Source organism: Scyliorhinus torazame, chromosome 13 (genome assembly GCF_047496885.1).
Source record: "Scyliorhinus torazame isolate Kashiwa2021f chromosome 13, sScyTor2.1, whole genome shotgun sequence".
Taxonomy (NCBI): domain Eukaryota; kingdom Metazoa; phylum Chordata; class Chondrichthyes; order Carcharhiniformes; family Scyliorhinidae; genus Scyliorhinus; species Scyliorhinus torazame.
In genome coordinates, this window is record NC_092719.1 from 197989389 (window position 1) to 198017211 (window position 27823).

At 47.5% G+C, this 27823-nt stretch overlaps 1 protein-coding gene across 6 annotated transcripts in view; it reads left to right on the top strand.

The window, feature by feature from the left end:
• plxnb1b (plexin b1b) overlaps window positions 1–27823 on the top strand; it is a 323503-nt gene that overhangs the window by 136978 nt on the left and 158702 nt on the right. For 5 of the 6 annotated variants that reach the window (XM_072472813.1, XM_072472817.1, XM_072472818.1 and 2 more), the window contains exon 2: window positions 25045–25129. The gene's annotated coding sequence lies outside the window, so the exon portion shown is untranslated. Of the gene's footprint in view, window positions 1–13295; window positions 13316–25044; window positions 25130–27823 lie in introns of those variants that run through there. The other variant, XM_072472815.1, reaches the window with a different exon arrangement.

Sequence of the window (27823 nt, forward strand, 5' to 3'; positions counted from 1 at the left end):
ACTCCCCTCCAGTGCCGGACACGACCAGAACATATGTGTGTGGTTCGCCGGGCTTCCCAAGCACCTCCCGCACCTGTCCTCCACTCCGAAGAACCTGCTCAGTCTTGCTCCCATCATGTGTGCTCTGTGTAGTACCTTGAATTGTATCAGGCGAAGCCTGGCACACGAGGAAGAGGAATTTACCCTACTTAGGGCATCAGCCCACCGACCCTCCTCAATCTCCTCCCCCAGCTCTTCTTCCCATTTTCCCTTCAGTGCCTCCCCCTAGTCTCTCATCTCCTGATATATTTCGGACACTTTGCCCTCCCTGACCCTTACCCCCGAAATCACTCTATCCTGGATCCCCTGTGGCGGGAGCAGCGGAAATTCCCTTACCTGTTGCCTCGTAAACACCCTCACTTGCATGTATCTAAAGATATTCCCCGGGGGCAACTCATACTTTTCCTCCAGCGCTCCCAGGCTCGCAAACGTCCCGTCAATAAACAAATCTCTCAATCTCCTAATTCCTGCCCGATGCCAGCTCTGGAACCCTCCGTCCATCCTTCCTGGGACAAACCGATGGTTGTTCCTAATCGGGGACCACAGCGAGGCACCCGTCACACCCCTATGTCGCCTCCATTGCCCCCAGATCCTTAAGGTTGACACCACCACTGGGTTCGTGGTATACCTTTTCGGGGAGAGCGGTAGCAGCGCCATCACCAGCGCCTTTAGGCTCGTTCCTTTACAGGATGCCATCTCCAGCCTCTTCCACGCCGCCCCCTCTCCCTCACTCATCCACTTGTGAACCATCGCCACGTTGGCGGCCCAGTAATAATCGTCCAGACTTGGCACCGCCAGTCCCCCTCTGTCCCTGCTGCGCTGCAGGAACCCCATCCTTACCCTCGGGGTCTTCCCCACCCACACGAAACTCATAACACTCCTATCTATTTTCTTGAAAAAGGCCTTACTGATCAAAATGGGGAGACATTGAAACACAAAAAGAAACCTTGGGAGGACCATCATCTTGACCGCCTGCACTCTGCCCGCCAGTGAGAGCGACAGCATATCCCACCTCTTGAAATCCTCCTCCATCTGCTCCACCAGCCGCGTCAGATTGAGTTTGTGTAAAGTTCCCCAGCTCCTGGCTACCTGAATCCTCAAATATCGGAAGCTCCTTTCCGCTCTCCTTAACGGCAGGTCGTCAATCCCTCTTCCCTGGTCCCCGGGGTGTACTACGAAAAGCTCTCTTCCCCATGTTAAGCCTATATCCCGAAAAATCTCCAAACTCCCTCAATATCTGCATAACCTCTGTCATCCCCTCCACAGGATCCGCCACATACAGCAGTAGGTCATCTGCGTAGAGTGACGCTCGGTGTTCCTCTCCCCCTCTAACCACGCCCCTCCATTTCCTGGAGTCTCTCAACGCTATGGCCAGTGGTTCAATTGCCAGCGCGAACAGTAATGGGGACAGGGGGCACCCCTGCCTTGTTCCGCTATGTAACCGAAAATACTCCGATCTCTGCCGATTTGTGACTACACTTGCCACTGGGGCCCCATATAGGAGTTTAACCCAACTGACAAACCCCTCCCCGAACCCAAACCTCCTCAACACCTCCCATAAATACTCCCACTCTACCCTATCAAATGCCTTCTCTGCATCCATTGCTACCACTATCTCTGCCTCCCCCTCCGCTGGGGGCATCATTATCACCCCCAACCGCCGTCGCACTTTGACATTCAATTGTCTCCCCTTTACAAGCCCTGTCTGGTCTTCGTGCACCACCCCCGGGACACAATCCTCGATCCTCGTCGCTAGCACTTTTGCCAGCAACTTGGTGTCTACATTCAGGGGCGAGATAGGCCTATATGACCCACATTGCAGCGAATCTTTATCCCGCTTCAGGATTAGTGATATCGTCGCCTCCGACATTGTCGGGGGTAGAGTCCCCGCTTCTCTGGCCTCGTTAAAGGTTCTCGCCAGCAGCGGGGCCACCAAGTCCACATATTTCCTACAAAATTCCACCGGGAACCCATCTGGTCCCGGGGCCTTCCCTGCCTGCATGGTCCCCAGTCCTTTAGTCACCTCGTCCACCCCGATTGGCGGCCCCAGACCTGCCACCTCCTGCTCCTCCACCCTCGGGAACCTTAGTTGGTCCAAGAACTGTTGCATCCCCTCTTTTCCCTCCGGTGGTTGGGACCTATATAGCCTTTCATAAAAGGTCTTAAACACCTCATTTACCTTCCCTGCACTCCGCACCGTAATTCCCGTTCCATCTCTAACACCCCCTATTTCCCTCGCCGCTATCCTCTTACGAAGCTGGTGGGCCAGCAGCCGGCTCGCCTTTTCCCCATATTCGTATCTTATCCCCTGTGCCTTCCTCCACTGTGCCTCTGCCTTCCCTGTGGTCAGCAGGTCAAACGCCGTCTGAAGTCTTCGCCTCTCTCTATATAGTCCTTCGTCCGGGGCCTCCGCATATCTTTTATCCACCCTCAAAATCTCCCCCACTAATCTCTCCCTTTCTTTGCCCTCTTGTTTCCCCTTGTGAGCTCTAATGGAGATCAGCTCTCCCCTAACCACCGCCTTCAGCGCTTCCCATACTACCCCCACCTGGATCTCACCATCATTATTGGCCTCCAGGTACCTCTCAATACATCCCCGCACCCTTCCACAGACCCCCTAATCCGCCAATAGTCCCACACCCCGTCGCCAGAGTGGGCGCTGTTCCCTCTCCTCTCTTAGTTCCAGATCCACCCAGTGCGGGGCATGATCTGAAACGGCTATGGCCGAATACTCCGTTCCTGCCACCCTTGAAATCAGTGCTCTGCTCAAAACAAAGAAATCTATCCGGGAGTAAACCTTATGAACATGGGAGAAAAAGGAAAACTCTTTGGCCAACGGCCTTGCAAATCTCCACGGATCCACTCCCCCCATTTACTCCATAAATCCCCTGAGCACCTTGGCCGCTGCCGGCCTTCTTCCGGTCCTGGATATAGACCGGTATCTAACCCTGGATCCAGCACAGTGTTGAAATCCCACCCCCATTACCAGGCTTCCTACCTCCAGGTTCAGGATACATCCCAGCATCCGCTTCATAAATCCCGCATCATCCCAGTTCGGGGCATATACATTTACCAGCACGACCTCCCTTCCCTGCAATCTACCACTCACCATCACATATCTACCACCGTTGTCCACCACTCTATTCCTAGCCTCGAACGACACCCATTTCCCCACCAATATCGCCACCACTCTATTTTTCGCGTCCAACCCTCAGTGGAATACCTGTCCCACCCATCCTTTCCTTAACCTAACCTGATCCGCCACCTTCAGATGCGTCTCCTGAAGCATGACCACGTCTGCCCTCAGTCCTTTTAAGTGCACGAACACTCGGGGCCCTCTTAATCGGCTCTTTTAGGCCCCTCACATTCCACGTGATCAGCCGGATTGGGGGGCTGCCTGCCCCCCCCCCCGGCCGACTAGCCATCCCCTACTCTAGGCCAGTCCCATGTCCAGGTCCCGCGCACCTTCCCATCCCCCAGGCGGCGCACTCCCGTCCCGGCCACCTCTTCCCTTGCCAGCTCCCTCTCGCTCCCAGCAGCAGCAACCCAGTTGACCCCCCCCCTGCTAGATCCCCATCTAGCATGGTTACTCCCCCCATAATACTTCCGAAAGTCAGCTGACTCCAACTGACCCCGGCTTCCCCCGCTCTCTCCTTGATGGTGTGTGGAACTCTCATCCTCCTTGCGCCTATCTTCCCGCCATCATCTCCCTAGCACGGGAAAAAACCCGCGCTTTCCTGGATCAGCCCCGCCCCCCCATGGCGCAGCTTCCCCATCCCCCCCACCTCTGTCCCTTTTTCCTCCGGCACCCACATTTCTCAGTGTCCCCCCGTCAAGAACAGAAAAAAAAAAAACCCATCTATCGTCCCGATACTGTGAACCTCCCATTCCCCAATTTACATTTCTGTACATCAACATTGTCATCTCCCCCACAGCATCAGTCCCTCAGTTCTGGTCCAATTTACCAAAACTCTAACTTAAGTTGTCCATTTTGGATTCCAATGCACTCAGTTGGCATTTCAGTGTTTATTTGCATTAGCATAAAAGCAAATTCATATTTTGTCTAAATTTCTCACCATTCTAAATCAAGAGTAGGATTCACTCTGAAGTGAATCTGGTGATGATTCCAATGGATATTTTTTTGCAAGCACAGCTATTGAGCTTTGGCAGGCCATTTCAACTTGGGGAGTGATCCACTGATTTTTGTTTTTCCTCCTTTACTTAGTCTGAGAATGTCAATACCAATTGCCTAGCTCCCAGCACAGCTTTGACTAAGATCTTCTAACTTATGCCAATGACTGAGCCTGCAATCTTCCGAATCTCCGTTTGGTTTAGTACAGACGTTTCCACAAAATTTGCCTGTTATGACATGTACTTGCTATCAGCCTGGCTTAAAGTGGTACATGGAAACCTACAAACAGGGAGCAGGCATAGGCCATTTGGCTCTTTGAACCTGCTCCACCATTTAATAAGATCATGGCTGATCTGATAGTAATCTCAAATCTGCATCCCACCTACCCCTGATAACCTATCACCCCCCCCCCCCCCCCCCCCCCACTTCTTGCTTACCCAAGAATCTCTCCACCTCTGCCTTAAAAATATTCAAAAGCTCTTCTTCCAGCGCCATTTCAGGATGAGCCCCAAAGTCGCATGACCCCTAGAATTCTACCTCATCTTGCATCTTAAATTGGTGGCCCCTTATTTTTCTACAGTGACCCTGCTGAAGAGCTTGGTTGGTGGCAGTGATTGGTATTAAACCCAAGTTGTTCAAATGTTTGCGAAACTCATCCTGGTTTGAGTGTACTATACTTCAGTCAGTGATCTGTGATGATACGATGCTGCTATATATTAAAGAATACATCCCCACTGGTGCAAAGTCTTGTGATCTGTACTGGCGCAGCAGAGTGTTTGCACTGGCTTCAGTTCTCCATCTTAGACTGTATGAGCAAGATCTCTTAATATACCTCTCGTCATGTTTGTAAGAAATCCAAGTGTGTGGCACCTCCATACCTTCTCTTTTTGTGGCACATTCCGAATATAACAAACGGTGATCCATTTGGAATGAGCTAGAGTGGAGACTCGAGCCCTAGAATTATTTAAGAAGGAGTTAAATGGCGGGGGGAGGGGGGGGGAAGGATTGAAGGATCTTTTTAGATGTATGAGAGTAGATAGATCCTTGTTTGTGTCTGCCCTTAAGGCCTATATGAATGCACAAACTGGGCAGCAGTTCCGGCGCCTGTTTGGGTACACTGAGAATTCAGAATGTCCAATTCACCTAACAAAAGCACGTCTTTCGGGACTTGTGGGAGGAAACCAGAGCACCCGGAGGAAACCCACGCAGACACTGGGAGAACGTGCAGACTCCGCACAGACAGTGACCCAAGCCGGAAATTGAACCCGGGACCCTGGAGCTGTGAAGCAATAGTGCTAACCACTGTGCTACCACGCGCGTTATAACAATTTCAATTAGAAAATGTTGAATGCGCTCACATCTACAATAACTTTTTGGTAGAGTTCAAAATTTCCATTAGTCCTAATGTGAAGAAGTGCTCTCAGACATTCTCCGCCCCCTCTCACCCCGGGAGGCGAACTCTGATATTAACGTTGTCCTGGACTCTCACCAAAGGAAGACATTTCTTACTTATTCAATCTTGGGATGTGAGCTTCTGTGGCAAGGTGAGCACCCTTAAACTGCTGGCACCCGTGTGGTGTAGGTACAGCCACAGTGCTGTGAGGAATGACGACAAGGAAGAAACAGGGATGTTGTTCCATCTCAGCATGGTCAGATTCTTGGACAGGAACGTGAAAGTGGCGGCGTTCTCATGCATTTTCTGCCCTTGTCCCTCTTGGGCATCAGTGTTTGCTAGAAAAAAGGTGAGGACCATTTGGAATATTGGGAAAAAGTTTTGATCTGGCTGCATAAGACCTGGGGGGGAGGGGGGAGCGATAGCTTTTCCATTATCATTTTGCAGCCTCTGATGGAGGTAGCGATGGGGACTGAGTGGGTTTCCTTGAGGCACATCCTCCAAACCACCGGCAAGGAATAAAAGTGTGCAGGCGTGTCATGGGTCTTCAAAACGAGTCCTAACTTGTGGCTTGCAGATGGTGGATAGACTGTGAGGAGTCAGGTGGTGAGTTACTTGCTGCAAAATTCCCAACCACCGACCTCCTATAACCACTGTATTTATATGGTTGGTCCAGTAACGCTTCTAGTAACTAGTTGCCCCAGGACGACCTATCAATTCCATTGATCGTAAACATTTTAATTAGATTATCCCGTAATCTTCTGTATTCAAGGGAATCTCACTTTCTGTGGCGACACTATGTAGAAGTGATCAAGAGTTTGCGATTTCTCACCATTTGGTCATTACAGCTGGCTATGCAGGGGGGTTGCTGTGCAACTGGGCAATAGCAGAGAGGGGAAGACAGCAACTTGACTTGCACAGGCTCCTGGGAGAGAATGTGATCAGAACCATCTTATTTCTGAAGGCCAAATCCCAAAGACATGACGACGGTTGCCTGGAGAGGATCACCTCAGTCTGCCTGAATGGAAGTTTTTACTTGATGGTTAAAGAGTGTGTAAAGGGAGGCAGCACCGTGGCGCAGTGGTAGCACTGCAGTCTCACGGTGCCGAGGTCCCAAGTTCGATCCCGGCTCTGGGTCACTGTCCGTGTGGAGTTTGCACATTCTCCCCGTGTTTGCGTGGGTTTCGCCCCCACAACCCAAAGATGTGCAAGGTAGGTGGATTGAACACTCTAAATTGCCCCTTAATTGGAAAAAATGAATTGGGTACTCTAAATTTATTTCAAAAAAGAGTGTGTAAAGGGAGCAATAAAGTTTCCAAAGCTCCTTCTTCAAATCCGTTCACGTGACAAAATGACCATTAATAGGTGGTCCCTGAGTGAGAGGTGTTGGAAGACCAGTATTCTTCTAAATGAACCTTTCATGTGGAACTGATTTGATCATTGCAGCAACATCAGGGCTGACCTTTCAAACTGTTTAACTCGTACAATTGGTTCAATGATGGAAGGATATTTTAAGAACGTTTCATGATGTTCCTTAGTGCTTGAGGTTGCATAAAGTCAACAGAGGCTGGAACTTCAATCCTGCCAACGATTTCTGTACAAGAGAGTCAATTGAAACGTTCTTGTTTTTTTAACAGTACATACACAGTAAGGCTAGCGGCCTACATTCCCTGTATAGAATTGATTAATACATAGGACAGTATGGGCCTGCAGCCACCACCCTCTTGAGGTTCATTCATATTTTGTTTGCTCACAATTTCTTCTCCACCTGTTCTGTGCTGAGGTTCTTGACTTCTTTGTCAGGGGTATGCTTAAATGGATGCCAATTGCCCTGTGGCATGTTGCCCAAGCTGCCTGGGTCGATCTGGGAGCCTCGGTAGTGAGCTGGTTAACCACAATGTGCAGACAGTCCTAATCGCTCCCTGTGCGCAGGTGAGACATTTGGGTACCTTCAGAACGGGGAAGCTTGGCTTTTTGGTGCTACTATTCCCTTCCCTACCTCGGGTGCTGAGACCAGTTATTTCATCCTACTGTTTCCCTGGTAGCTAACTCAACACGGACTGGGGTTAGAACTTGGAATCTTCAAGATCTATTTTGCTCCCTTATTGCTGGATAAACTCACTGAGCCATGAGGCAATCCAGGGGATGATTTCCATAAAATCCTTTCCTCGTACGATTTATACATAATTTAGTCTGAAGGCCCACTTTTGTTAAGATGTAACATTTTTCCTTGCATGCTCTGAAGGACAATATTTCTTTATGCATTCGCACATTCACCTTTCAACGTTGTTCTCTCCCACTGATGTGTGCATTGGAGAGTTGCCAACTTTTGTTTGGACACATTCCAGAAGGGTTGACCATGTGACACTTGAACATCACTTCCATGCGATGCCGTTGAGAAAATTATCACATGACTTCTACAATGTAAATTTTTATTCTTTTATTGGATATGGGCATTGCTGGAAATGCCAGCACCTGTTGCCCATCCCTAATTACCCTTAAACTTACTGGCTGGCTTACAAGGCTATTTCAGAGGGCAGTTAGGAATCAAAATATCGCTGTGGATCTTGAGTCACATATAGTAGGCCAGATCAGGTGAGAATGGCAGATTTCCTTTCCTACAGGACATTAGCGAACCTGCCACACACTTGACTGTGTGGCAAGATTTAACTCCACCTCAATCTATACGTTTGCGGATGATACGACTGTGATGGGTTGTATCTCAAACAACGACGAATCAGACTACATTAGGGAGATAAATCACTTGGTTGCACGGTGTACCGAAAACAACCTCTTTCTAAATGTCGGAAAGGCCAAGGAACTGATCATAGACTTCAGGAAGCGTAGCACGACACACACTCCCATCTGCATCAATGGCTCCGAAGTGGAGATGGTCGATAGCTTTAAGTTTCATAGATTATCATAGAATTTACAGTGCAGAAGGAGGCCATTCGGCCCATCGAGTCTGCACCGGCTCTTGGAAAGAGCACCCTACCCAAGGTCAACACCTCCACTCTATCCCCATATCCTAGTAACCCCACCCAACACTAAGGGCAATTTTGGACACTAAGAGCAATTTATCATGGCCAATCCACCTAACCTGCCCATCTTTGGACTGTGGGAGGAAACCGGAGCACCCGGAGGAAACCCACGCACACACGGGGAGGATGTGCAAACTCCACACAGATCGTGACCCAAGCCAGAATCGAACCTGGGACCACTGGAGCTGTGAAGCAATTGTGCTATCCACAATGCTACCGTGCTGCCCATTCCTGGGGTCACCATCACCAACAGTCTGTCCTTGTCCACTCACATTGATGCAACAGTCAAGAAAGCCCAACAACTTCTCTACCTCCTACGGAAGCTAAAGAAATTTGGCACGACAAACTTCTACAGACGTGCGATAGGGAGCATCCTATCCGGCTGCATCGCAGCCTGGTATGGCAACTGCTCGGTCCAAGATCACAGGAAACTGCAGAGTGTGGTGAACTCAGCCCAACGTATCACACAAGCTTGCCACCCCCACATTGATTCTGTCTACACCTCCCGCTTCCTCAGGAAGGCAGACAGCATTATCAGAGACCCCTCGCACCCAGGCATTGCCTTCTTCCAGACCCTTCCATCAGGGATATGGTACCGAAGTGAAGACCCGCACATCCAGACATAGGAACAGCTTCTTCACCCCAGCTACTAGACTCCTCAACGACTCTCCCTCGGACTGATCTGTTCCCCGTAAGAACACTATTCACGACGCCCTATTCTGCTCTTGCTCATGTATTTGCTTTGTTTGGCCCCTTGTTTTGCACTGTAACCAATCACGGTTTGTTGATGTACCGTTTGTCAATTTTTTTTTGTCTACTTTGTACGTACTGTGTACGTTCCCTTGGCAGCGGAAAAATACTTTTCACTGTACTTCGGTGCATGTGACGATAAACCAAATCAAAATCAATCAGCTGGGTGTTTATGACAATCAATGGTAGTTCATGGTCATCATTACTGAGACTAGCTTTCTATTCCAGATTTAATTAGTTGAATTTAAATTTCACCAGTTGCCATGGTGGGATTTGAACCCATGTCCCCGGGGATTAGTCAGGCCCTCTGGATTACTAGTCTAGTGACATACCGCTGTCTTCTGTCTTCCCCAAATGTGAAATGTGTTTACCTTCAGGTTGGTTACCCTACAGTTTTTGTGCCTTTCCCTTTGGAATTCTGTCTTGGCCTTTACCTCACAATAACCACATGTGATGAAGTGCCCTATGGTCCAGCAATCCTTAGGTCAAGAATTTTCTCCTCGGCCTTCACAGTCGAATCTTATGTCACGGTCTTCTTATTTCCCATTCGCTCAGTAGTGGGAATAATCATTCACTATTTGCCCCAAAACAGTAAGAGCTGAGTTTGCACTTGCCTCTCTGCTGGCTGCACCTCTCCCCGGGCTGCTCCTCCTCACTACATTATTGCTCCTCTGTGACTGCCACTCTTCAAGACATGCATATCCTCATGGCCAGCCTCCGCACCCCATCCCACACCACCCCAATCCCCTTGAACCTGGTCCTCCTCAGTCCCACATTCCCCAAACCCAACTCTCCCTAACTGCTGAGGCTCCCTCAATTCCCAACTTTCCAATGGCCCTCTAGCCAGTCCCAGCTCATTGCAGATGCCAGAAGATCCTTTGGCAGCCGGGAATGTCATGCATTGCCCGGGGTAGGGCAGGCACAGCGGCAGAGAATTAAAATTGTGGGTGTGGTCCTGAAGTCAGGATATGGGAGCTAGGGAGGAAATTAGCAAGCAGAACCTCACACCTCCGGTGCCATATGCAATTGAGTATAGAAATCGGAGGATAGAGCAGGTGAATGCGTGGCTGCAAAGATGGTGCAGGAGGAAAAGTTTTAAATGCTTGATACATTAGGAAATTTGTGGGGAGATGGGACCTGTGCAGATCCGATGGGTTGCATTGAATTAGAATGGCGACCAATTTCCTTGGTTTCTGGCCGTTCCAGTAGGGTTGGAAACCCACTGCAGTGGTTCTCAGTCTGTGGTCTGTGGACAACTGGTGGCCTGCAAGGGTACCGCAGGTGGTCTGTGTGTCCGTTGGGAAAAATGCCTGTTGTGAAAAAAATGTTGACGGAGAAAAAAATTAACGGGTTCCTTGTATGTAGCATACTAATCCGTGTTACACTATTTCGGAATTATTTTCAGTATTATGTTAGTCCCTACAATTAAATAGCATAGCGCTTTTCTCGAGGGGAATTAAGCTGCTTTTCTCGAGGGGAATTAAGCTATGGGAAACAAATGCTCGCCTAGCCAGCGAAGCCCACATGCCCTAAAAATGATTTTTAAAAAGCTCTGATGAATGAATGCTTAAAGCCTGCTAATCTTTGCCATCATAGAATCATCATATCCCTATTGTGCAGAAGGGAGGCCATTCCGCCCATCCACTCTGTACCGACTCTCCGAAAGAGCGCTCCACCAAGGCCTACTGCCCCGTAACCCCATCTAATCTTTTGGACACTGAGAGACCATTTATCATGGCCAATCCATCTAATCTGTGTATCTTTGGACTGTGGGAAGAAACCGGAGCACCCGGAGGAAACCCACGCAGACACTGGGACAACGTACAAACTCCATACAGACAGTGACCCAAGGTCAGAATCTAACCCGGGTGCTGAGAGGCAACAGTGCTAACCACTGTGCCACCGTGCTTACCCATCTTGAGATTAGATGTGGGGAATACGTAGCCAAGCCAATCAATTTTTTTTCAAAGCTAGTTCAAAGAATTTCAGAGTAGCATGACAATGATGGAATGCACATCCACAGGCAGTGTTAATGCTAAGGCAGTGGAGGCCTTATCGGGTAGCTCTGCTCGGAGCAAAGACCGGGAAGCTGGACACAATCAGGGACGAGTTGCTATTGTCTGCGGCTAAGGAGATGTTGGGTGTTGTGTTAGGAGAGATGGCCTGCAAGCAAATTAACAAAGTTTCATTGTCAGCTAACAGTCCAATGCCGAATCCATGCGATTGCCCACAATGTGAGTGATCCGCTAATACTGAGAATGCCAGCAAGTCGATTTTATGCATTTCAACTGGATGAATCACTGGACATTGCAAACCTGCTCACCTATGTACGGTGAGAAACATGAGGGCTGTCTCTTTTGTAAATCGTAGCCCGTATGCTCAACTGCAAAGGGTATTTTTGACATGTCGAACACTTGCATAACTCAAAATGAGATTGATTGGGCAAAACGTGTAGGCGTTAGCACAGATGGGGCCCGTGTGATGTTAGACCATGGCTCCGCTAGCATGGTCCATTCACTGCAGCATCCATAGGGAGGCGTTAACTGGAAAGAAAATGCCTGCTGATGTCACGACCGTTTTGAAGGAAGCACAGCTACGTGACTGACCTTTGGCCTAAAGATTTCTCTGAATACCCAGAACTGTCCCACAAGGTGGTCACATTTCTGGTGCCTTTTCCTACAACCTTCCTTGGCGACATTGGATTTTCAGGGCTTGTCGCATTGAAGGCCAAATATTGGAATAAACTTAACATTGAAGCAGATCGCCGATTGAAACAGCCATCCCTGGAACCTAACATCCAGTGTTTGACGTCTGCGAAACAGCATCAACCTTCTCGTTCAGGGAAAAGTGTTTTCACTGGCAGGCCTATTTCGGGTAAATATGTGCTGTGACTAGAGCAGTGTATTGAGAGTGGGCATCATAAACTATTAGAAATAGCTGCGTTTTTACTATCCCGCTTGACTATAGAAGTTCAATTCCTGTCAGCCAGAGGCTTCATAAAGAATAATCTTTAGAACGGCTTGAGTATGTGGTGGTGTGCAAAAGCTTTTCATGACAGATGAATGCTATGGTCCAGAGTTTCAGATACAACTGCGATCTGTTGGGTATTTAATTATGATCTGGAGGGGGGGGGGGGGGGGCTGGTTTATGGGGAAGAATCTGAATAGTTGTGCACAGAGTGTGAATCATAGAATTTACAGTGCGGAAGGTGGCCATTCGGCCCATCAAGTCTGCGCCGGCCTTTGGAAAAAGCACCCTACTTAAGCCCACACCTCTACTCTATTCCCGTAACCACATCTAACCTCTTGGACACTGGGGCAATTTAGCATGGTCAATCCACCTAACGTGCACATCTTTGGACTGTGGGAGGAATCCGGAGCACCCGGAGTAAACCTCCGCAGACACGGGGAGAACATGCAGACTCCACACAGTCAGTGGCCCAAGCCGGGAATTGGAACCCTGGAGCTGTGAAGCAGCAGTGCTAACCACTGTGCCGCCGTGTTCAGAGACCAATATCAAAACAATGGCTGATGCTTATCAGTAATGGGGGGGGGGGGGGGGGGACGAGGAAATTACCCCATCAAAACCTGATGGACCTTGATTGGAAAGCATTAAGCCTTGAAATGGGGAAGCAGATTAGAGCCTTGTTAAGATGATAAGTGGGCTGCATTGTGTGAAATCGCCGACATCTCTGCCAACCCTCCCACAGGGCTTCAGTAGAATTCCCAGTTAACTCCTCCTTCAGATCATTGGCACAACTACGCAGCCTCCCAGGAGACTTTTTTTTCTTTCATTTTATACTGTGAGCTGCAGGATGAAAATTCCCACGTGTTAATACTTGCCTTGTTCACGGTGATAGATATTGCAGTAAATCATAGGATAGATTGTATGTTGCCGCATGGCTCGGGGCTTTGAACTTTCCATTCCGCCTTTTAACACGGACAAAATTCAACGCAGAAGGTAGGATAATTCTGTGTTTTTAATTGAGTTTGGTACAGAACCAAGTTTTGTGTGAATCAGTCATGGAACAGGCTCCTACCTGCTGGGGTGGTGTAGAATTGCTTTATAATCTAACTCCAGTTGTGAGAGTGTGTAGCTTCTAACTCCAGTTGGGAGAGTGTGTAGCTGCTGCTGTAGCTGGTTTGAATGAATGGGATCTTGACTGAAACTAGCAGGATCAAAGGTTTGAGAGTAGTGTTGCGCACAATGACTTACGCGAGACGGGAAGCGATGAAGTCTATCTAGGCTTTATTAAGCGAGACTTGTTCCCCAGCAGCTCAGTAACAGAATGAGGCTGCGGGGAGAACTCGAGCTCTTATACTCCGCCTTCAGGGCGGAGCCAGAAGTCGGCAGATCCAACCAGGACCCGGGACCTGTCAGCCAATAGCCTCTCGGCTTCACAGGTACCATGTTACCCCTAATACATACCACCACAAGTAGCAGAGAGGCTTTCTTGACCATATCAGAGCTGAAAGGGCAACAGACCGACTGATCTACCACAGAGTATGATGTTCCCTCAGGTATTCTGGAGGAAAAAAAGAGCTGTAAGGCCAGAGCTTGGCAATACCTCTCCATTCATTACAACTAGTGCATTATAAATGAGGACAAATCGTGTCCGTTAACTGGAGAACCAAGAGTCTCCCTTTTTAAAATGGAGGAATCGTAGAGAATTACCCACCCATCGTCGGGAAGTCTGAATTTGGAGCGGAACGATTTTCATGGGAGTGACAGCTGTCCCTGAAGTATCTCTTGAGTGCATCAGTGCCTTTGGGAGAAGGCACAAAAATGAGCGAGAAGTTCCAAGGGTCAACTTGTCACCAGGAACCCATTTAAAATTAATTTAGTTAAAAAACATTGCCTTTTAACTTAAACACTTGGTCATTTGTCGTATCCCATACTGTTTCTGAATATTCAGTTTGAAGCACTGAGTCTCTGATAAAAACATCTTGGGTACTGTTGGGAGGAGTCCCCTTTACTCTGTGGTTCATCCCCTCTCAGTGAAAGTCATTAGGCCCAGAGTGCTTCATTTGTCCTATTGTTTCAGCTGTGTAGCTCTGACACGCTCGCGGGCTCCATGGCCACCATGCCATGCTGCCTCCTAATCACCAACGCTCCCATGATTAATGCAGGATTAAAGAAGGCCGAGAGAATCTGAACTGGGCCTTGCATGCCGGGGATGGGCCTCTTGATTCCTTGCTGTGTTACATGTATGTTACAGAGGCTGTATTACTCCAGCAATTATACAATTACATCTTTTATCTCCTATTTAAAGTTTGGTAGTGTGTGGGGTGAGCATCCTTGTGAGAGCTGCAATTTATAAATGAGGAAAGTTATTTGATTTCTGGTTATCTTGTCTGTTCCCAGCTGAGTGGCAAAGTTTACCAGAAAGTGATTCACGGGCCTCGATTTAACTCTGTATTTATTTGGCCATTAAATGTTTTCTCTTCAGGGGACAGACCAGGCAATGACTGAAATGTCTTTTGCTCTGTCTGCTGGAGTAAAAGTTTTTAACAAGAATGGAAAGATTACTCGTAGGCAACTAGTCTTTCCAATTTGTTTCAGCGCCTGCCGTTATCATAGAATATAAATTCAGTGTGGATCTGTGGAAACAGGGCGGGATTCTTCTGCCGGTCCCACCCGCTGACCAGAAATTCCAGTCCGAGGTCAACGGATCTTTACATGATCCCCGTCCGCGGCGATCTTGCGGCGGGCACGGCTGACTAATCCAGCCCGTAAAGGTTTAAAGAGCTCCCCACATCGACGTTTAAGGAAATAAATGAGCACCGGTTGGTTTGGCCTGCAGCTAATGCCACACGCAACATCATAATAATGAAAAATAATAATCGCTTATTGTCACAAGTAGGCTTAAATGAAGTTACTGTGAAAAGCCCCTAGTCGCCACATTCCGGCGCCTGTTCGGGGAGGCCGGTACGGGAATTGAACCCGCGCTGCTGGCATTGTTCTGCATTCCAAGCCAGCTGTTTAGCCCACTGTGCTAAACCAGCATGTTTCGTGAGCTCGCTCTCACTTGCTAATTTGAAACTTTATTCAGCCCCACTTTGCCGAACCGAATCTGCCTTCAGGTCCCAGCAAGCACAAAGTGTTCTGGAAATGAGGCTTGTATGTGCAAAGTTTAAAAAGAGGTGTGGTTGTTCTTTGGCCATAGTGTGTGCATAGGTTTCCAAATGAAAATCCCGGTGTTTTGTCAAAGGGCAAGAATCAGTTTGAATGGGGGCGGGGTTGAGAACAAAAGTGGAAGGTAACTGATGTAGACTTGCATGAAAGCACAATGCAATTTTGAAAGTGTGCCTCATGTCAGCTTGTAAACCTGTTTTAATATCGGTGCTTAAAATATTAATGTGGCGATGAAGACATCGTTTTTGCATTCACAGTGCTGTGCAGAAACGCTGGCACTATCTTTCCTTCACACAACGTACTGACAAAGCTAACTGGGGATTGTTGGCTTATTTCAAGTGGGATTTGGATCTCTGCTGAAAAAGGAAACATTTTGGAGGGCCAGGCGGGGGAAGGACCAGGGAAGAAGTCTAATTGTTATTCCTTTGAGAGTCAGCATCGTCAGGCTGCCACCTCTTCCTGTTAGGTTCCATGGTAGTTTTTCCTCTCACCTGGAATTATTCTACATGTAATGAAGTGGTATATCTCTCTTTTCTTTGGAGGGGGGAGTCTAATTCTAGTGTGGGATGATATGCTGCATTCTTTGACCACCATCTTCAGCTGCTTTATCAACATCTTCCCTCCTTTGTAAGAGGTCAGGTGTGCAGCCCCTATGTTGATCAAATAGCCCATGCTGGCTGACAGCAGCTTTGGATAACATTCAGGCAGACACGGACGGGGGAGTGTGCCTAGGTGGGGGGCTCTTTCAGAGGGTCGGTGCAGACTGGATGGGCCAAATGGCCTCATTCTCCACTGTATAGATTCTATGAAATATTATTTTTGGGTGAAGTAGGCGTAGCCTATTCTTCTTTCCGCGATGGAACACAAGGCCTTGTGCTCTGGAGCAGAATCAGAAGAACATCCTGTTTAAAATAAATTCTCTTGGGGGTATTTTGTTAAGACGAGCATTTTGTGGGGAGGTCTTGGAGTGATTTAACCAGTGACGATTTCGATTTGGGTTTCAGTGAATCCTGCAGCTACGTCTCTGGTTGCGCAAATTACAGTAGCCCCATTCTTTTAACCATTGGGTTCTTTTCAAATTCCTGAGGCAAATTATCCTGGCAGCTCACAAGAGCGCAAAGTTCTAATTACATGCAACAGATTGTTGAAGTCAAGATGGTGCATTCTTCGCGATTCATGATTTTTCTTTCATGAGCAATTGAAGAAACGATTGTCAAGGCAGCGGAAATTGTATCTGGATTTCCAGAAGTCCTGCGTCTGTCGAATGCGCGTTGCAAAGCGCAACACTCTCTCTGCCTCAAAAGTGGCAACGTGTGTCCAATAATTAGAAGGAATTCTTTGAAAGTTTGCAAATAATTTATGTTACATAGAGCTTGCTTATTCTGAATGAGTTCTCTCATTCGGCATCACATTGTTTCAGTCTTAATAATTCAACGAGTTTACTTTCTGACTGCTGGCACACTGGGGCATCTCCTGATTGCCGTGGAGACGGTCCATTATACAACACAATGTTAGCTGGTTCTGCTGCATGATCTTGGGATATGAAACTGTTTGCACTGTAAAAATGGAGCAGCTGGCGTTGCAAAATGTGGAAGCAAACAATGAAAACCATTGCAAGTAAATTAATTAGTTTGGTAAAATTATCCGTGGTCCCTTTTTTTTTGTATATGCCATGCATTCATATAAAATGTATTGTAATGTTGCTTTAACTATGGCTTCACAGCGTCAGGGTTCCGGGTTCGATTCGCTGCTTGGGTCACTATCTGTGCGGCGTCTCCACGTTCTCCCCGTGTCGGCGAGGGTTTCTGCCGGGTGCTCCAGTTTCCTCCCACAAGTCCCCGAAAGACGTGCTTGTTAGGTGAATTGGACATTCTGAATTCTCCCCCCTGTGTACCCGAACTGGCGTCGGAATGTGGTGACTAGGGGCTTTTCACAGTAACTTCATTGCAGTGTTAAACTAAGCCTACTTGTGACAAAGATTATTATTATTATTCCAAACACGGACGCAATGCCCGTGTAACCAGTTTCCCTCTTCTAATTGCGAGACTTTCAATAATTATGCACTCTGTGACTCTGAGGCAAGACCCTGGCCGAATAGCAGTAGTATGGAAGAAGGTGCATCTGGTAGATGCTTATTTTGTGGGCGATGGATAATGTAGCAGCAATATTAACTCCTCTGTGGATTAGGATAAGGGGTGGATGAAGTCGACCGCATGGAGGGTCTGATGCTTGCTACGTACACCACTGTATAGCATTCACATGAGAATAAATATTGGCTTGAGCTGAGAAATGTGAATTCTTGGTTTTCGAGATTCTTTATTTTTGTCAGCTGATCGTACCTCCGCTGTTCACTGGTAAAGGCAGGTAGGTGGCACATCAGCAATCAGCGCAATGATAACGATAACCCATGACTCTGCTCCATTTTGTTACGGACGCCAGACCAGGTCTAAATAATAGCTAAGATACTGGACCAGAACTGCAACATTTATTTTATTTTTAAAACTGTGCAGAAAGACCGATTCGCTCCAGGAATGATTGTATGAGAAATAGGGCTTGGTTATTTTTCCAAACAAAACTTTATTATAACAAAAGAAAAACAATATTTAGCAATATTCAGCTCACCCATGATCTTATTAAATGGCAAATTAGGCTGAAGGGGCCGAATGGCTTGCAGAGAGTTGGGATAAAAGGTTCTTTTTCGGAATGGCAACCGGTGACGAGTGGTGTCCCGCAGGGTTCAGTGTTGGGGCCACAGCTGTTCTCTTTATATATTAACGATCTAGATGACGGGACTGGGGGCATTCTGGCTAAGTTTGCCAATGATACAAAGATAGGTGGAGGGGCAGGTAGTATTGAGGAGGTGGGGAGGCTGCAGAAAGATTTAGACAGTTTAGGAGAGTGGTCCAAGAAATGGCTGATGAAATTCAACATGGGCAAGTGCGAGGTCTTGCACTTTGGAAAAAAGAATAGAGGCATGGACTATTTTCTAAACGGTGACAAAATTCATAATGCTGAAGTGCAAAGGGACTTGGGAGTCCTAGTCCAGGATTCTCTAAAGGTAAACTTGCAGGTTGAGTCCGTAATTAAGAAAGCAAATGCAATGTTGTCATTTATCTCAAGAGGTTTGGAATATAAAAGCAGGGATGTACTTCTGAAGCTTTATAAAGCATTAGTTAGGCCCCATTTAGAATACTGTGAGCAATTTTGGCCCCCACACCTCTGGAAGGACATACTGGCACTGGAGCGGGTCCAGCGGAGATTCACACGGATGATCCCAGGAATGGTAGGCCTAACATACGATGAACGTCTGAGGATCCTGGGATTATATTCATTGGAGTTTAGGAGGTTGAGGGGAGATCTAATAGAAACTTACAAGATAATGAATGGCTTAGATAGGGTGGACGTAGGGAAGTTGTTTCCATTAGCAGGGGAGACTAGGACCCGGGGGCACAGCCTTAGAATAAAAGGGAGTCACTTTAGAACAGAGATGAGGAGACATTTCTTCAGCCAGAGAGTGGTGGGTCTGTGGAATTCATTGCCACAGAGGGCGGTGGAGGCCGGGACGTTGAGTGTCTTTAAGACAGAAGTTGATAAATTCTTGATTTCTCAAGGAATTAAGGGCTATGGAGAGAGAGCGGGTAAATGGAGTTGATATCAGCCATGATTGAATGGTGGAGTGGACTCGATGGGCCGAATGGCCTTACTTCGGCTCCTATGTCTTATGGTCTTATTTCTTACATTGTTACATTACATCGTCCTCCTTTGGTAACCATGGCCGGGATTCTCCGCCGGCATGATTCTCCGTTATGCCGCTGCCCAGGGGATTCCAGACGGCGTGGGACTGCCCCATAATGGGAAAGCCCATTGATCGGCCGGTGTAACAGAGAATCCCGCCAGCCGGTCGGGGCAGAAATGTGGCGCGGCGGGGCTGAGAATCCCGCCCTATGTTTCCTTGTTGCTATCCTCCATTAAAACCATAAGATCTAGGAGCAGAAGTGGGCCATTCGGCCCATCGAGTTTGCTCCCCCACTCATTTGAGGTCATGACTGATCTGATATGATAATCCTCAACTCCACTTGCCCGCCTTATCCCACAGCACTTGATTCCCTGACTGATTAAAAATCGGTCTGATGTCAGCCTTGAACACACTTAACGACACAGCCTCTACAGCTCTCTGCAATAAAGAATTCCAGAGATTCACAAACCTCTGAGAGAAGAAATTATTCCTCATCTCTGTCTCAAATGGGCGACCCCTTACTCTGCGATTATGCCTTCTGGTCCTAGATCACTCACAAGGGGAAACAACGTCTCAGCATCTACCCTATTACGCCCCCTGAGAATCCTCGGTGTCTCAATAAGGCCGCCTCTCATTCTTCTAAATTTTTGAGTACAGGCCCAAGCGACTCAACCTCTCCTTATAAAGATGGACTGAGCTGCTTGTATTGATGGTACGATGTTTATTCATGGATCTCTTTCGATATCATCCCAAAGCTAGATTTGTAACATTTGTTTGGGTGTTCTGATGATCTGCCTCCGAAATAGACTTAGTACAAGCGCTTCTAGTCCTGAGATTGGCAGTTCTGGTACATGCTATCCTTGACCATGCTTTTCATCACCCATCAAATGTCTTTCGCTAGCTCCCTTTTGATTTTTGGCTGGTCACTCTCCTGTTGGGACATTTTGCTACATTAAAGTTGCTAGGGTTGCAATGAAAGCCAGTCTGGAGGATTTGTGGAGAGGGGAAAATAATTAAATTTGCGTTGGTATTGCTTCACCATGGCAACTATACAGCTGAAAACTGTTGTACATCATTACACAATAGCTCCCGCTTTGTTATTCAAGTAAGCCCTTGTGCACCATATTAATTCCGCTCTGCAGAACATTAAAAAATATTAAATCTTTCTGGTGCCCACGAAGGTATCTGCGAGCTGAACGTTCCTGCTTTTGTACTTTAATCTCCTCCAGTTCCACCTGAACTCAGACATCAGGAAAATAACAAAGATATCACTGAAAGTGTTTGTAGGCGGTCAGCCCTGCTCCTCTTGAGATCCATGTAACATTTTAATTGCATTGCTTAATGCGTCCTGTTTGGCTACAGCTCTGGATCTTTCTGGCATGGGCAAGGCTCAAGGTTGGCATTGTATCGTCTCATTTTTTTTGCATCTTCTGCGGTTATCTGCTCCCTTGCCACTCGCCACCTTCAACTGAGCTGGTCAATCAGCACCCCACAGCCTGGCGTTTGCCAGTACTGCCGTGTAGATTCTCATTGTCACTCTTGTGGTGATATACCTGTGAATAATATTGCATGCACTCAGCAGTGCGACCTCCCACCAGCAGGTGGCGCCAGACACCAGTCACGTGACATCCGGCTATCGGTAGAAGGTTGTCAGGCGTACACCAGGACAGTGGCACGTAAGGGTAGTTCCAGGAGAGTCTGTGTAACTCCATCAATAACTTGGTATGAATAGCATTCGGATTGTTACCGTACCACGTGCACATCAATAAATCATCATTCTCGTTAAGTCACCAGCAGTTCTGAAGATGGATTGGCTATGCTAAATTACCCCTTAGTGTCCAAAAGGTTAGGTGGGGTTACAGGGATAGGATGGGGAAGTGGGCCTAGGTTCGGTGCCCTTTCAGAGGGCTGGCGCAGACTCGATGGGTCGAATGGCCTGCTTCTGCACTGTCGGGATTCAATTCTATGCAGTATGGCTGCGTGTCACAGCTTGGAACATGAACATCAGAATGGGAGGCTGTCATTCAGCATCTTGAGCCTGTTCCATTGTTCAGGGGTGATCTCTGTCTTAACTCCATTTATCCATCTTGATTTTGTATTCTGTAACCAGGAGGCCTTGGGCAGTGTCCCTGTGCCGAGTGGGAAGCTTCGGGTCCAAGTTGCACTCCAGGGTGGAATTTTACACTCCCTCTTGCTGGCGGGATTGTCCGTTCCCACTGGAGTCGATGGAGTTTTGAATGGCTCGCTGCATTTTAGAGCCTTGCCCTCCCCACAGTGGCTTGATGGCCAAGGGTGGTGCGCTGATAATGCAGCCAAACAGGTTGCACATCAACATATACATCCATCCAGCACCCTGCCAAGGGCAGGAGATGTCTGGCCAGCCACGTGATGGAAAGAAATTGGAGTATTTTTGATCACTGCCCATATCTGCAAATACAACATGCATGGGTTGCTACGGACATTCGGATCCCTTTGTGTGTATGTGTGTGTGTGTGTGTGTGTGTGTTTGTGGGGGGAAGAAGAGGAGGGGTGGTTGGCTAAGTTAACTGGATGGTCAGTGTGGATAAGATTGGTGCCAATAGCAGTGTTCAATCTCGTTCCTGCTGAGGTGGGTTAGGGGGTTTGTCTCTTTGCCCTATCCATGGTGGAGGTGGGGGCGCTGTGTGTGGGACCAGCAATTGGGAAGAGCATTCGAGGAGAAGAAAACATCTTTCAAACTCTGCTTTGAAATGTTCAATTCATTTTGACTCCATTTGATGGATGGATTTGTTTATTGTCACATACAGTGAAAAATATTGTTCTGTGTGCAGCCCAGACAGATCATTCCTTACATGAAAAAACAACATAGGGCAAACATAAATGCGCAATGTAAATACAAAGACACAGGCATCGGGTGAAGCATTTAGGAGTGCAGTACTACTCGGTAGAGAAGATGTGTGAAGAGAGCAGCTCTTCAGGAGTTTGGTAACAGTGGGGAAGAAGCTGCTTTTAAATCTGTTCTGAGAGTTTTGGATTTTCAATGCATTTTTGTAAGGAGTGCGACCTGACATCATCCCTGAACAGCCCAGCTCTGGAAGGTTTATTCCCCCGTGTACTGGACTCCCTCACGAGAGGAATTCGTTTTCTTCTGTCTATCCTATCTAATCTATTATCTTAAACACTCCTGTGTCATCATCTCTTACTCGAGGGAATATGAAGATTGTCAATTTTTAACCCTTTTAGCCTTGGAGTTGTGACTTGAAAACCGAGTGAAGCCTGGTTTGGTTTTGACTTGCATAAAGGGTCAAATGTGATGTGGTCCCAATGATCCAGTTGATGGGATTTTTCAGCTTTGAGAAGCTGGGGAGCTCCTGTTATACAAAACCAGCATTTTCTTACTCGTTCTCGCTACTCCCTCCCAGAAGATGAATTGCGACTCTGTTTCAGGGTTCTTTACAAAGCAGCACACACTGCTCTTGCTGAGAATGAATGTACAAGAAGTCCGGTGTGTGAATAAAAATCAGCTTTGGGCCAAACTGTGATAATTCTGGTGGGCGGCTGTAAAGTCCAAGGTTTCCACAAATATTTGGTCAGCTGTGTGCATCACCCACTGACTTATAGATTCAGGCTATCAGGCTCCTATTTATTTTTGCTATTCAATTCAATGACTGTCTGTTGAATGATCAATAAGGAGCCTCTTGTTTGTTTAATGATATAAAGTCCAGTAAGTCAGGGATTTTAGTTTTTTGTACAGTTCAATCACACAGGAGAATCGCTGAAGCTCAATTGGTGTTTTTTGTTTGGGGGTTGCGGGGTGGTGTTGAATTGGCATAAATGGCTTCTTTCAGTTAGTGGCTAACTTTATTAGCTTTAACTTCACAAAAGTTCTTCGTAGTGAACCATTTTTCTTCATGCACTCTCTCTGTACAGTGTTAGCTGTCAGTTTGTGTTCTCCCACGTTTAAAGTTCAAGCTCGCTCCCTCCCCGCACTCGTGCTTAAGGTACATCTTGCCTCACTGAGATACGGAAATAGACGAGCTCCCAGCCACAGAGATGCCGCCATTAAAACAATCACTGTTCCTGCTCCATATGGAGACTCGCTCCCCAGTAGGCACAGGCCAAATGCTTCTCAATTTATGCGATTCTGTATTGTCACCGGGACACACCTGAGCACCATGGCAAACAGGTAGCCGGCTACATGTGGGTCTGAAGTTGGTGCTTGTTCCGCTGGGACCAGTGGCCCTAAATGATTACATTACTGGGTGAGTAATCCAGAGGCCTGGACTAATGAATGATCTGAAGACACAGAATACAATCCCACCTGGGTGGCTGGGGAACTTAAATTCAATTAATAAAAATAAAAACGCTGCCCATTTTAAAAACCTAATGGTGACTGTGAAGCCACTGCATTGTCGAGAAAACCCACCTGCTTCACTCGGGTCCTTTAGGGAAGGAAATCTGCTGTCCTTATTCGGTCTGGCCCATATGTGACTCCTGACCCACTGCAGCCTCGTGGGTAGTCATAATTACCCTCTGGAATGGCTCAGCCGCTCTGTATACCAAACCCGCAATGAGGACTCTGGTGGTTAGAAAACGCAGTTCACTATCGGGCAATTAGGGATGGGCAACAAAGGCTGGCATTGCCAGCCACACCCACATCCCGTCAATGACTTAAAAGCCGGAGGCACCGAATAGGTGTTACTGAACTCGCCTCATGAGAAAATGGATACTCAAGACATAAGTGCGGACTTCTAATCCCTCACACCTCGGCACTGCCTGGTACAAACATGATATCATGAGATCATTTGCACATGGTCTGACTAAGGTTAGTCACCAGCTCTGAAACGTTTAACTCATTCACTCCCTCAGCTGTCCCTTCCTCTTACAATCTGCTGTAATTTAAACCCTCTGAACTCTCAAAACAATGGTTGCGAGTTCCATTCTTTCTAGCTGGATAGGTTTATCACTGTAAAACGTGCAGGGTGCACTTTAATCCCTTGTGTCTGCTGAACAGTACATATTCAGTGGAGGGTGATAAAGTGTCGCCCTTGCGTTAGGACTGGGAAAAGCGGCAGGCGTTCCGTGTCCCGATTGCCGTGCAGGAAATTGAGTGCAGGAGCATTGCGCGAGGGCTAGGTTACCCCGCCTTGCACTCCAAATTGAAAGATTGGATGGAACTCTTGAGGCTTTCTCTCAAAGCACATGTGTATAGTGGTGTGGTGGCAATGTCACTGCAATAGTAATCCAGAGGTTCAAATCCCACCATGAGAACCGACTGAATGTAAATTGTAATTAATATATCTGGAATTGAAAGCTGGTGACTATGAAACTATCCTCAATTGTTTATAAAAAACAATCTGTTTTCTCTTCTGCCCTTTGGGTGAGGGCAGTCTAAAATCCTTACCTGATCTGGCCTGCACGTAAGTTTTGACCCACAGAAAGGCGGTTGGCTCTTGGCTGCCCACTTGAAATGGCCCATCCAAGCCACTCGGCTATGTCAGAATTGCTACAGAAAGACAGTGGTGGTCCAAGAGGCTGCTCGACCACCATCGTGCAGCCCCGCCGGAGTCAGTGGACCTCTGAATGGCTCCGCCCCTGTTGTGCCCATGGATACGTGGGCCGCCAACAGACTCTTACTCAAGAAAGAAATCAACTCTCTCAGGGAGGATGGGCATTTCATTAGTTTGCAACAAAAAAATGAAGTGATGTGTTTAATTATCATGAATCGGATCAAAAATGTGGATCAGTCAGCAACTGAAGGAGAAGAATAGTTCCCTGATTTGATATGTGAGCTCCCACCTGAAGTGCTCATTAGTGTCCGTCTTGTTGTTCGTTACAGGTCGGTGTGGGTGAGGACAGCACAAATGACGGAGCCGGCAGTGCAGGGGTGATGCACCCGTACGGAAATCTGGAAGAGACAAATGGTAAGAGGGTTTCCCTTTATTCAGCAAATGTCACCCGAGGCTGGCATTGAACCTGGGTCCCTGGAGCTGTGAGGCAGCAGTGCTAACCACTGTGCCACCGTGCCGTCCTTAATTTGCCTTTTGCTGGTTTTCAACTGTTTTACTGCATTAATGGGTGCTGTTTAAGTGCATTGTTGTCCTAGTCACGTAGCTTAGTTTGGAAGTAATCTCGAGTTACACATGGGGCGAGGGTTAATTTGAGAGGCTGTAAGAATATTTTTATTTGAGCAGAAAATAAGAACACAGCAAGAAATAAAAAGCAGCCACTGTCAATCCCACATTCCACTCCATTCAAATGGTTTTCTGGCCTCCGAGCTTGTTCTGTATTGTAAACTCCAACAGCAAGAACTCTATTTATATAGTCCCTTTAATGCAATAAAACTTCCAAGGACGATTGACAGACACATTATAAAACAAAAGTGGCACCGAGCCACTTCTGCAGATATTACAGTAAATTGGCCATAGAAGTAGGTTCTAAAGAGTGTCTTAAAGGAGGCAAGCAAAGTGGAGGGATTTAAGGAGGGGATTCCAGAACTTGGGACCTCGGCAGATACAAGCAAAGCCACCAATGTTGGAACAATTACAATTGGGGATGTTCAGCAGGCCAGAATTAGAGGAGCATAGATATTGCGGAGGGTTGGAGGGCTAATGGAGATCACAGAGAGAGAGAGGGAGGGACCAGGTCATGGAGGGGTTGGAAATCAAGGATAGGAATTGTAAAGTTGAGGCATGGTTTAACTGGGAGCCAGTGTATGTCAGCAAGTACAGGAGCGATGGATGGGTGGCATTTGTTGCGAGTTAGCCCACGAGCAACTGATTCTGGATGACCTCAAGTCTACATGGAGAGGAGGCTGGCCATGAGTGCATTAGAATGGTCCAGTCTGGAGTAACAAAGGCAAGAATTAGAGTTTCAGCAGCAGTAGAGCAGAGGCCCGGCAGAGCGGGGCAAAGTTAGGAAGTGGAAATAGGCAGTCATGGCGCTAGTTCAGGTATGACTGACCGCTCTTCTCGGGGTCAGATGTGACACTGGGACTATGATCAGTCTGGGTCAGCCTGAGCTGGTGGCCAGGGAGGGAGATCGAGTTGGTGGCTGGGGAGCGGAATTTGTGGCAGAGACTGAAGAAAATGGTTCCAGCCTTGGAGGAAGAGTCACTGGACCAAAAATCCTGGAGCTCCCTCTTTAACAGCACTGTGGCTGTACCTACATCTCACAGACTGCAGCGGTTCAAGATGTCTCACCACTATCCTCTCGGGAAGTTAGGGGTGGATGATAAATGTTGGCCGTAGAATGTTGTCCGCACCCAAGGGCAATTTTGGATAATGTATATGCTCTCTATTTCACCAAGTCTGGCTTCGTATGTGTCCTACGTATTGTTCCATCGTGACTCTAAACTTGTCTGCCTCATCACCTCCCTCTCCTCCTTTGACGCTTTTCCTCTGGAACCTTTGCTCACCTTCACATGATCATCCTGGATCGTTATTTGTCGGTGGAGCACCTGAGCACATTAAAGGCAGTACAGGAACGGTCAAGGTTTTAGAAGCTGTGAGACCGGCACAAAAGCCTGGCAGACTCTACGTTTGTACAACAGCTCTCACTGCAAACAGGTTGGCGTTGGCCCAGATGGCATACCGAAATCACAGTAGGTGCTGGACAGACTGACATCCAAGACACCCACCCAGCATCCTAATGAAGCAAGAGCCATTATATCGTCTGCTCAAACAGCTCACAATAACTCTGCCAGACCTCATCAGGGGCAACTCCTAATTATTTACTCTTTTCATGGGGTGTGGGCATGGCTGACGAGGTCAGCGTTTATTGCGCATCTCTAATTGCCCTTGGCCTGACTTGCTTGCTCGGCCATTTTGGAGAGTCAGCCACATTAGTGAGGGTCGGGACTCGCATGTAGGACAGGCTGGGTAAAGATGGCAGATTTCCTTCCCTGAAGGGACATCAGTGAATCAGATGCGTTTTTTTATAACATCGATGATAGTTTCCTGGTCTTTAATTGAATGAAATGAAAAATGAAAATCGCTTATTGTCACAAGTAGGCTTCAAATGAAGTTACTGTGAAAAGCCCCTAGTCGCCACATTCCGGCGCCTGTTTGGGGAGGCTGGTACGGGAATCGAAGCGTGCTGCTGTCATCTGCAAATTTGGAGGTATTACATTTAGTTCCATCATTTAAATAATTAATCTATATTGTGAATATCCAGGGTCTCAGCACAGAACCCTTGGTACCCCGCTAGTCACTGCCTGCCGTTTGGAAAAGACCCGTTAATTCCGACATACTCATGCTAATCTCGAATGTGGAACTTTGCCGAAAGCCTTCTGAAAGTCAAATAAATTACATCCACTGGCTCCCCCTCATCAACTCTACTAGTTACATCCTCGAAGAGTTGCAGTAGATTTGTCAAGCATGATTTTCCTTTCGTAAATCCATGCTGACTCTTTCCGATCCTGGCTCTGATTTCCAAGGGCTCTGTGGAAAAAAAAATCATGGATTCGAGAATTTTCCCCAACTACCGATGTAAGAGTGATAGATCTATAGTTCCCTGTTTTCTCTCTCACTCCCTTTTTAAGTGTGTTCCCCAGCATTTTTGGTATCGAGCCGCGGGGGAGGCCAGAGAATCTCACCCGCTGCCTCCGATCCTCCGCT